Source organism: Carlito syrichta, unplaced genomic scaffold (assembly GCF_000164805.1).
Source record: "Carlito syrichta isolate Samal-C Ts95f unplaced genomic scaffold, Tarsius_syrichta-2.0.1 Scaffold289489, whole genome shotgun sequence".
Classification (NCBI taxonomy): Eukaryota; Metazoa; Chordata; class Mammalia; order Primates; family Tarsiidae; genus Carlito; species Carlito syrichta.
The window spans coordinates 8,800-19,770 of NW_007233585.1; the positions used below are offsets into that span (position 1 = coordinate 8,800).

General features: G+C 37.9%; 1 pseudogene; it reads left to right on the forward strand.

The window, feature by feature from the left end:
• Nucleotides 1-977: 977 nt before the first annotated feature.
• LOC103256441 lies at nucleotides 978-5,495 on the forward strand (annotated as a pseudogene).
• Nucleotides 5,496-10,971: the final 5,476 nt, after the last annotated feature.

Here is a 10,971-nt window from a genome sequence, read left to right on the forward strand (position 1 = left end):
TTGAAGTTCAAAGCAATAGAAACTTTACTCATGTTATCTTTTAATTCCATCAGTGCTTCCAGGCTCTTTGTGTTGGCTCATGCTGATTTACAACTATACTAAGTTACAGGTGAGGAGCAAATGCTTCTGCTAACATTTCTTTCCACATTGAAGGCACTCAGTGTAATTCCTTACCTTTCTCCACCCCTTTACTCACTCAGCCCCAGGCAGATTGAGGGACTCATCTTCACTGGTACATAGTGGAAGGATAAACCTGGCATACTTGACTTAGCCCCTCCCTTCCTCTCCTAGGGAGACCCCTGCCTGCAGGAAGCCTGTTTTCACTTTTCACTCCTGCTTCTCCAAGGGCAGGCTCTTCCCCACCACGTAGTGATCTGCTGAGGCCCGGTGTTCCTGAGACTGAGTGAGCAAGTCTACCTAATTCTGGAGACTGGCTGGCAGGCCCAATGGACTCTTGCCTTAAGTTCTCCACCTAAGCCTTTCTCAGTAATAGAGGTGATAAAGTATCAAGCTATCTGCTACTCTCTTTATTTCTCAGTTGGTTTAGATTGAGATGGGAAAGGGGAATGCTTCACATTGAACCCCCTTCAGAAGCCTCTATCATTACATAACCAGATAGTTGCCATTAAAGAAAAATGAAAACACAAAGAAGAAAACCTCATTGCAGCATGATAAACATCTGTAGTCAGACAGACATGAGATTTAAATCCAGACATAATCTCCTCAAGGCATTTAAATTAAGACTCAGTTTGCTCACTATAAAATAGGAATAATGTCTATGCTTCAGAGCTACATGAGAATTAGAGAAAATGTTTCTAAAGTGCCTTGAACACAGTAGGGAATCTATAAATGGCAAATACTACTACTAATCTCAAGGAGGAGTGTTTAAAAATATGGGAAAATCTTATATGACTTTTGGTAATTGTCTAGTATTAAAGGGAATGTGATGATGAATGTATATGGCATTGAACTTAGAGATGGATGGTTTATTAAGGCTACATGAGGGTAAGCAATAGCTAAATATCAACCACTCAAAATACCCAAAATAACCCAGGCGTTATAATTTTATGATTCTGAAAACAAGACAGAACCAAAAAATAACATTACTTTGACCTTGGTATATATGAGAAAGACAAGAACAATATGTGGAAACTAATATATCTGATATAAGTAACCAGAAAATGACTGAAGTAGAACCAAAATAGGAAGGGGAACTAGGGAATTTTTAAAATTGGTATACTTATATGCCACATACTCTCATATCCTCAAAACCAATTTAGTCCACATAAAGTATCCATTTCTAAAGAGAAAAATGGTAATCTAGAGGTACAATAAGACAATTCCATCACAAATATAACCAGAGTTTTCAGATTATAGGTCTAATTGTGGCAAAGAAGTAGAGAAAACTGGGGAACTCTATAGACGAGTGAGCTTTACTTAATTTAGGATCCTATGATGGTGGCTGAGCTTCTGAAATAGATGCCATAGAAACACACATATTTAGTTTTAGTCTTTAACTCTATCCTTTGGCCCTACTGTTTCTTGTACATCACAGTTGGACATGCAGCTGGCTGTATAGAAAAGGCAGAGGGGAAGGATTCTGTCAGGCTAAGAGGCCCATTAAGAAAATGGATGAAAACCCTACTGCTAGAGAGAGTTACAGTGTAAGGTGAGAAAAATTATCTGCTCTAGGAAATGACATCTTAGGAAGTATTTGAAGTCACAAAAGACTTGTGCTTAGATCTTGAACTTGGCAATTACTAGTTATATGAATATTCCCCACTCCCATGTTAAAAAAAAATCACAGTTTCTGTTTCTTCATATGTAAAATAGAGCCAATGCCACTTATTCTGTGTAAGTTGTGTGAATGAGCCCCAAGTTAAATAACTAAACACAGTGCACTGCATATAATGAGTACTGAAAAAACATTGATTATACTCACATATCCCACTTTATTATTATTATTATTTGGAAAAGCCATATTCCCTCTTCCTGGTATCTTTTCATGAAATGTGATCTCCTCCAACTTTGTCACCAATCACAATTCCCCTCAACTCTATGTACAATTCTCCCATGATTTTCCAAATATCTTTCAAAGAATGGCACATATCTTTTTGGTAGAATGATTTGAGTTCCTCCGGGTAGATTCCCAGTAGGAGGATTGCTGGGTCACATGGAAGGTCAAGTTTTAGTTCTTTTAGGAATCGCCACACTGTTTTCCATAGAGGTTGAACTCCATGTGTTCTCACTCATAAGCTGACCTTGAACAATTATAATACTATAAGAAAGTGATTCACATATCTCACTTAATGTTTTTAAATCTAACTTCATGAGTCTAATGTCATAATTCTAAGCAGCAATCACGTAGCACTTTCTTTTTCTTTTGTTTTTAAAATATATATTAGATATTTATTTAGACGTTTTTGTTTGCTCTCATCACAAAAACTATAGAATTTTCAGTACAAATATTTTTGTTAAAAATTTTAGCCAACTTTTAAAAATGGAGTTGCTGACTCCTGTAGAAATAATTCACATGCTAGGTGCAATGGTTCATGCCTGCAATCTCAGCACTTTGGGAGACAGAGGTGAGCGAATTGCCCGGGTGACTTCAGGGGAACTGGAATCTACAATTAAAATTAAAAAATTAGCCGGTCGTTGTGGCGCATGCCTGTGATTCCAGCAACTTTAAGGCTGAAGAGGAAGGATCCATCATCTGATCCCAGCAAGTCCAGGCTGCAGTGTCCGTGTGAGCGCCTGCCACTACACTTCAGCCTGGGAGATGGAGTGAGACGACTCAAAAAAAGAAAGAAAAAGAATGCACAAAAAGGCAATTTCTTTGTGATCAACACAGTGAAAGAAAACTATCCACCTGTATAGAATTGATCTGCATGGTATAACGAAGTGTTCTTTTGAAAACCTGCGTAGCCCCAGCTGCAGGGCGTATTCCTTGCCGGCCACAGGCAAAAGGGAGAGGCGTTCGCTACATCGCGGGCGGTGGGCGGCGGGCTCAGAGAGCAGCCTGCCCCCTCCCCACCCGCCTCCTCCCGCTGCCGTCCCTCGTTCTCCCCTTGCCCCGCCGAACGCCGCCGCCAGGGAGCCCCTGTGCCCGGCTGGCTCAGCTGGCCAGTGCGCCGCAAAGGCACCCGGAGGAGGCCAGGAGGTGGCGGCGACAGCGGCGGCCCGTCTTCCCGCGGACCCCTGGCTGCTGCAGCGGGGAGGCCGCCCAGGAGACCGCGCTGCAGCGCCTGGTGAGCAGCACCAGAAAGCAGGGCGAGTGGGCGGTGGTGGGGGGGGGGCTCGGAGGAGCTCGGAGAGTAGTCGGGGTGGCGGGTACCAGGTCTGACGGGAACATCCTCGGATCTTGGTGCTTGGACTTAGGAGTCATCTTCGACTGTTCTGAAGCACAAGACCTTTAAACCACTGTAGATACTGACACAGAAGAGAGGGAGACTATCAATCAGGGTCAAGAAGATGAAAGGGAGATTTACGGTTATAATTTGAGTCGCAGGGGGATTTGCACTGGCAGGTTGCTCCTCCTCCTGCTGTATTAGATGCCCGGGTGGCGGGTGAAAGCAGCTTGTATTCGAGCTGCAGTTAGAGACCGTGAAGTGGTGCTGCTGAGGACTGCTGATGAATTCAAAATGTGGTTTTGTGCAAAAATTCGCTTTCTTTCTCTGGAAAGTCATCCATTTTCAAATAAAAAATCTATCGCTCATAAGGTTGCAAACGGCCATGCCGTTCATTTAATTGGGAATCCAACTGAAGAGAATGAGCATGAGATGAGCAAATATTCACAGACTCAGTCACTATTCGCTATTTCACCCACCGTAGTATAAAATATTCCCAGAATGATACCATTCACAATTTTGGTTTCTTGAAAAAAATTGCTTTGTGGAATAAATAAAATTATGGCGAAAGTGCTTTCTGTTTTTAAGCTTTTAATTAAAGAGTTTCTCGGCCAGGTTCGGTGACTTAGCATGTAATCCCAGCACTTTGAGAGGCAGAGGCGAGTGGATTGCCTGAACCTCGGGTTGGAGACCAGCCCGGGCAACTTGAGAGACCTTGTCTCTACAATAAATACAAAATTAGGCAGGTGTGGTAGCGCGCGCCTTAGTTCTAGTTACATGTAAGGCTGAGGCAGAAGGATCACTGGAGTCCAGCAGGTCGATGCTGGCATGGCGTGAGTATGCGACTTCACTCCAGCCTGGGTGACAGAGTGAAACTCCACCTCAAAAAAAAAAAGAGATTTTAAACCTATTTTACATTTCCCAGCAGTTCAGTGTTATACTGGAGCACTGGTGAATACTATTACTATGCTCTTGCTATTGTGATTATGTCCATAGTATCAATTGTAAGCCCACTATATTCCATCAGAAAGCAATAGTTGTGTTGCATCATATGGTGGTCGCTTACAGTCCTGTGAGAGTTTCAGTTTTCAGAGTAGTGAAGAAAGAGAAGAGATCTTGTTGACTTTGTCCCCAGGGATATCATGGTCATCCCATTAAATGGGACAATAATGCCTTGTGATGCAGTACTTACTAATGGCACCTGCATTGTGCTGTCTGACTTGTTTCTGCACCGGAAAACATATAAAGCCATCGTAGTTAGAACAGGATTTAGTACTTCCAAAGGACAGCTTTTTCACTCCATATTGTATTCCAAACCAACCGATTTTAAACTTGACAGAGATGCCCACTTGTTTCCCCTGTGTCTTGTGGGAGTGGCAGTCATTGTGTTTATCTACACTATTATTTATAGCATTTTAAATGAGGTCAAAGTTGGGGTAATAATTATTGGGTCTCTTGCTTTTGTTGCAATTTCTGTACCACCTGCACTTTCTGCTGCAATGATTGCTGGTATTGTGTATGCTCAGAGAAGACTGAAAAAATTTTGGTATTTTCTATATTAGTCCCCAAAGGATAAATATCTGTGGATAGCTGAATTTTGTTTGCTTTGATAAGACTGTAACTCTTACTGAAGATGGTTTCGATCTTTGGGGGAATTCAGTGAGTGGAAAATACAGAATTTCATTTACCAGAAGAAAACATTTGCAATGAGTTGTTGTCCAAGTCCCAGTTTGTTGCATGTATGGCTACTTGTCATTCATTTACCAAAATTGAAGGAGTGCTTTCTAGTGACCCACTTGATTTGAAACTGTTTGAAGCCTTTGGATAGATTCTGCAAGAAGAAAAAACAGCACTTCATAACTGAATGATGCCCACAGTGGTTCGTCCTCCCAAAAACTGCTTCCTGAGTCTACCCCTGCAGGAAACCAAGAAATGGAGCTGTTTGAACTACATGAGAGAGGAATTGTTTGCCAGTTCCCAGTTTCTTCTGCTTTGCCGGGGTGATAGGAGATAAGAAGATGGACTCCTACATGAAAGAAGTACCGGAGATGATTGCCAGTCTTTGTTAACCTGAAACTGTTCCTGTTGATTTCAAAAAGGTTTTGGAAGATTTCTCTAAACAGAGTTTTTGTGTGATTGCTCTTACACGCCCGGCTAATTTTTTGATTTTATTGTAGAGATGAGTTCTCGCCTGCCCAGGAGGGTCTCGAACCCGCGAGCTCAGGCAATTCACTCACCTCAGCCTCCCAAAGGCACGGGATTACAGGCTGAGCCACCGAGCCCGGCTCCCCACATCTTTAGAATAAAAAATTTTTAAGCCGGGCTCGGTGGCTCAGCCTGTAATCCCAGCACTTTGGGAGGCTGAGGTGAGTGGCTTGCCTGAGCCTGCGGGTTCGAGACCTGCCTGGGCAACTTGGCGAGACCTCATCTCTACAATAAGTCAAAAATTAGCCAGGCATGGTAGCGCGCGTCTGTAGTTTCGGCTACTCGGAAGGCTGAGGCGGAAGGATCGCCGGAGCCCAGCAGGTCAGGCTGCGGTGACCGGGAGCGGCCACTGCACTCCAGTCTGGGTGACAGAGTGAGACTCCAACTCAAAAAAAAAAACAAAAAAAAAATTTTTAAGAATATACATAGCATACTTTTAAAATCTCCCCAAACTGGAAACAATACAAATATCCACTTGCTGGTAAACAAATAACCCAAATGGGGTATATCTACACAATGGAATGCTTACCCATGAATAAAGAAGAGAGAGTTTTTAGCACATGAAACATGGGTTAAATCAAAATTAATATGCTAGGTGAAATAATGTAGACAAAAGTATATGAATGTATTAAATCAAAATTCTAGAAAATGCTATCTAAATCCATAGTGAATGAATGAAGTTTATTTTTTATCTGGTAACTTGGGTTATGGGAGGGATGAATTGACAACAGGCTAGAGAAATCTTTTGTGGTGACGCATATGTTCATGACCTTGACTGTATATGACCTTGCTTTACCATTGCACACGTATTTTTAAAAAGTTCACCAAACTGCATCCTTAAAATGTGAATAGCTTAGTTTTCATCTTTCCTCACTGAATCTGTCAACAAGTTTCTGTGTTAATAACACTAATTAATGCTCCAAACTGAACACTAGTGTAAACTGAATTATTTTAATGGTGTAGCTATTTTGATAGAAAAAGAAAAATTATGAGCTAAAGTCTTTGACAATTTTCAATAATTATAAAGACAAGAACAATGTTTCATTCAAAATTATTTAAATAGAAGAGAACAATATATTCTCAGAATTTATTTTTTAAATACTGAAGTGGTTATATGCTACAGAATTCAAATTCTTTTTTTTTTCTCAGTAGGTTAAATCTATTACAAGCCGGGCTCGGTGGCTCAGCCGATAAATCCCACACTTTGGAAGGTTGAGGTGAGTGGATTGCCTGAGCCCGTGGGTTTGAGACCCGCCTCGACAACTTGGCAAGACCTCATCTCTACAATAAATTAAAAAATTAGCCGGGTGTGGTAGCGTGCGCCTGTAGTTCCAGCTACTTGGAAGGCTGAGGCGGAAGGATCGCCGGAGCCCAGCAGTTCGAGGCTGCGGTGGCCGGGAGCGGCCACTGCACTCCAGTCTGGGCGACAGAGTGAGACTCCAACTCAAAAAAAAAAAAAAAAAAAAAAGAAAATCTGTTACAATGAGATGGCAAAGATATAATAGAGATTATGATAGGGAAAATTTTAATCTAAGCAACAAATGAGAGACCAAAAATTGCATTCAGCTTTTTTTTCCCCTGCCTTTCCATGAAAACATGCTTATGCTTATGTGAAGGCATACACAATGAAAATTCATTACAATCAACCACTTATCTCTTAATCCTGGTGGTCTATGCATAAGACATATTTGACTTGCTCTTGTTAGGAACTGATTCTTGTTGCAACTGGAAATATCTTTCTTTTTCTCCTTTTTTTTTAACTTTTGCTTTTGCTCTATTCACATAATTTGCTTTCCACCACCTGATTAGGGTATTTCTGAAAAAGTGTTACCATTTATAAGATTCCAAAAGTTAGCCTTGTTATATTCAATATTAGCATCAGTTTTAAAAGACCTTCATCATATGTTTGTATAGTAGAGAAATAAAATAATGATATTTGGCAAAAGTGTCATCTGTGTGTGTACTTGCCTATCTTGTCAGTTAGTACATTTAAACAGAGATTTTATACTGTCTGTAACCATTCCCCCACAGTCTTACCTCAATTCAAGTGTGTGGTCTAATATACATATTAATCTATAATCTGTAAAGGAGCTTATTTATACTAATATAAAACCAAAATCGTTTCTAACATAAAAGACACTGTTCTATTAGAAGTTGATTCTTAAACTTTTAATTTTAAAAATAGACATTAAAGCAGAAAACTAGCAGTGAATGAATAATAAAGATCAGTCAAGTTTTGTTTGAAATTTATGATTTCCCCAATATTCCCATGTATTCCTTAGCTTTATAGTGTTATAAAATCAAATTAATGAAATAAAATTATGTAAGGCACAGTTATCTGATTTTTAAAAATTTTACAAATATTTCCTAGGTTTCCATGTCCTTTTTGTTTAATTCAGGAGAAATTCAGTTTTACTGGGTCAAAGTGATCTGTAGAGGATGTTTAGATGATTTCTTATCTCTTAAAAGAACATGTGTCAATAATAAAATAACATTAAATGAAAAGTAAAACTCAAACTTCTAGTGTCTTACATACCTAATTGTTTGTCATATACTAACATAATATTAGCATGTTACAGAGCTATAGTTCAATGTTTATACAATTAGATTGGAGCTCAAATTCATTTATGTAAATTAACTGCTTTTCTCTGGGGTGTTCTATGTACATTGCTGATTTAATATCTGTTGTTGGGATAGGTTTCATATCTTTAAAACGAGGATCTTGGACTAAATACTCTCTGCATTTCTCTTGAGTTCTAGCATTCTTTTTTTAGACTTGTTAAATTAAATATTGATATGTTCATTGTATTGTTCAATATATTGCACTCAATATTGATTCATTGTCATAAACTGAGATACCTTAAGTGGGAAACTGTTTGTATGAGTTTTGATATAAATGTCTCCTTCAGAATTTACTGCAGATTTAATACTTCACTGTCTGATGATGATTCTTTAGCACTGAGTCAGTTAGCCCCTTCAGATTTTCCCATGTTTGTAGTTTTTGAAATATCTCTTTTCTTCGTATCATGTTTATTTTCTTTATTAAAATCATGTAACCTGTAAAAAGTGGTTTCTCTTGCCTAGACAAAATTACCAAGTCATATGCAATATTTTGTGTGTAATTTTCATAACGTTTCAATCTGCCGCAGAGCAAAGCATGACTCTTGAAAACATTTATGTTTAAGATTTATTCTTTTTGTTCTTGCTCCTTATTAACAGAGAAGTTTATTTTATTTTACATTCAATACATCAAGTTCTTTCAGAAAACTACTGCTTCTAAAGTATACAATTTAACTTTGCTTATCTAACCCTACTGTGAGAACTGAGCCTTTTGTTTCTACACCCCCAGTATTAGAATGAGTTGTGGTAGAATATTAAAAGTTATGTCAATTTAAAATGTTCATTGAGTTTCAACTATAAGCCAGGCATTGTAAAGGGGATAGGATATATTGCAAAAACTACAAAATTTAGGCATTGCTTTCAGTTTAGTGGAACAAAGACTGATACTTAACAATTTTAAGTAGGATGAATGCAAAGAATGAAAAACAAAATGTACTTTTGAGAGATTATAACAAGACACCTAATGCAGCCTTCAAGGAAATCTTTCCTGAGGAGGTGAACTTGGAATGAGATCTGAGGCTGAGTGGGAATTACTGATGTAGGAACTAGGCAATGTGACTGATGTGCACAGATGATAACAAGTTCCTTTGGAGGAGCTAATAGAATTCGAGGATATGTGGCAGGAATGGAAAGAGAGGGAGCTGAGTCGTCCTAGAAAAGGCTAAAGATAAGAAAGAACATTTCATGATTTGATGCTGAAGCCATGAAGGTATCTATGGGGATGAAAAAAGTTCATTTTCCTAGTGAGAGCAAAAGATAATACTCTTTTTTCCAGGTGGGAAGTTTTCCAATTTTCCCTGAAGACAAGGACCAGTGTTTATTAAAATAATGAAATCATAAATCATGGGAGCTGGAAGAAACTTTGGAGGTAATTTTATGAACTATGCCCTTTTTCTTTAAGATAAGGAAATGGAGGCCAAGAAAGATTGATTGACTTTTCTCATAGTCATTATGAAGTACCTGAGCCACTTGGGTTTCTGAGAGGGCCACTTAACATTTCAGATCATTGCTTCAAACTTTGTACTTCTCCATGGATCAAGGTTATATATAATTGATTGACAAAGACACTTTTGTGGTACAAGAACTTTGTCAAATAATCTATAATCATCACAATTTCACATGAAAATGTGTGTTTTTTTCCTTCAGTGTCAGTAACCATTTAATTTTAAATAGAATATTTAAATAAAATTTTAAATAGAATATAGTGGTGTTTATTCATTATATCCACCTCAGCGAGGGAAGAAATCAGAGAGGAATATCAATTCAAGTAGAAGGAACATTAACAATTAAAGTGTTATCCCTTATCTAATATAGGTAGAAGATAAGATAGGAGATCTGTGAGGTGTTTAGGTTTTTAGAACTTTATTTCTTAATGGGCAGAGGAGATCAGAGTTATTTTCATTTGATTAGCTAAAATACCAGTGTGATTTTTGTTTATCTCAAATGGGAAAGTAATCTTGATAGCTTTAATTAAGAAATTTAGAATAGGGACAGTGTGGCTATGTGCAAAGAGGTACCTATTTATATAAATAAATTGCTTTCTAAATATTATCATTTATGGAAACAATTATGATGCTAACTACCCCCGAATTCAGTAGCTTTAAACAACAATTATTTTCAGTAATATGTGATGGACAGAAAATAGGCTGATATTCAAAGACTGTGTTTGGATCCATAAGTCATTCATTCTCCTAGGTCCAGTGGGATGGGCCAGGTACTTTTTGTTTGTTTGTTTGTTTTTGACAATGGCAAAATTGGTAAGCTAAAACTTTAACTATACAATTATTTTTAAAGCTCTACTTACATATTTTCTGCTAAAATTCATTGATCAAATCAAATCACATTTTCAAGTCTATATTTAAAGGTCAGGAAGGTAGATTCTACCCACAAAAAAAATTGATGGAGATCATCATAGTAGTTAAAACCTTAAGAATATATTTTGGCAAGGCAATATATTTCAATGTCACTGTGTTTATGGCAAAGAAATAGATTCAATGCTGTTGTGTTTGTCCTTCCTTATTGTAAATATTATGCATTTTCATAGAATTTAAACATTTAACTTCCATAGTATCATCATTTTCTATAGAGTTTCAATAATAACATAAGAGGAATTGGAACTTCTATAAAAAATTGAGAGACTTTCTATTGAAAGAAAATAATAAAACTATTTCGAAAAGATATACCAATAAATGTTGAGCACAAAGAAATTTACATCTTAACAAGTCTTACACTATTATTATTATTGCAAGACAAATTGATTGTATAGCTACATAAAGTATGCATTATATAAAATTTTTTA